The 820-nt window shown below is 17.3% G+C and overlaps 1 protein-coding gene across 1 annotated transcript in view; it reads left to right on the forward strand.

The window, feature by feature from the left end:
- LOC102671339 (prominin-1-A) overlaps positions 1–820 on the forward strand; it is a 62,500-nt gene that overhangs the window by 43,295 nt on the left and 18,385 nt on the right. The window lies entirely within an intron of this gene.

Raw genomic sequence — 820 nt, forward strand, 5'->3', positions numbered from 1 at the left:
TTATAATTTTATTCAGAATATTTTCAGTATATATTCTTGTTTTTTTTAATAAGTAGATTGAAAATATAATTTATAACATGGAGATCCTGTTGTGTAAACATTTTATTCCTCAAATTTAAATTCATTAGATTTATCAAATACAATAAAAATTCAATTTTGCTACAACAGAAATATATCATTGAGAATCCCACAGCGAATACATTTTAGAAAAATACAGAAAAATTTAAGAAAATATGTTTCATTTCTGCAAAGTAAAAAAAATTATGCAATAGTACAAACTGAAGACATTCAATTATAAATATTGATATATGAAGCTTAATCTATCGTCTTTAATGTGAATAATAATGACAGAATTACATGTTAGTTATTGTTCAGTGAACGAATTTTAAAATTACATCAATTTCATCTTTTTATCACTACTCATTATTATATAGCAATATATATATTGCTATATAATATTGAGTTCTGTAGAATATATTTCTATTGATTTTTTTTTTAAATAGGAACAAAGTGAACAAAAATTTTATATTATGGATAAATTTTATGTTCTTATTTTAAAATAAAAAATACATATTATTTTCTATAAAATTATATTATTTAAAATTAATTATTATAAATTTAAAAATTATTATAAATTTAAAATTATATTATCTATAAAAAAGATTTATTTATTTAATAGTAACTTTTTTCATTTATAATTTCATATAATATAAAATCTATAAACATGAGAAAGCATTTCTCATGTTTTAGGAGATTTATAGGAAATGCTTTCTCATGTTTTAGGATTTATTTTAAAAATTTATTTTAAAAATTTAAAAAA

The sequence above is a fragment of the Apis dorsata genome, unplaced genomic scaffold (assembly GCF_000469605.1).
Source record: "Apis dorsata unplaced genomic scaffold, Apis dorsata 1.3 scaffold_47, whole genome shotgun sequence".
NCBI lineage: Eukaryota > Metazoa > Arthropoda > Insecta > Hymenoptera > Apidae > Apis > Apis dorsata.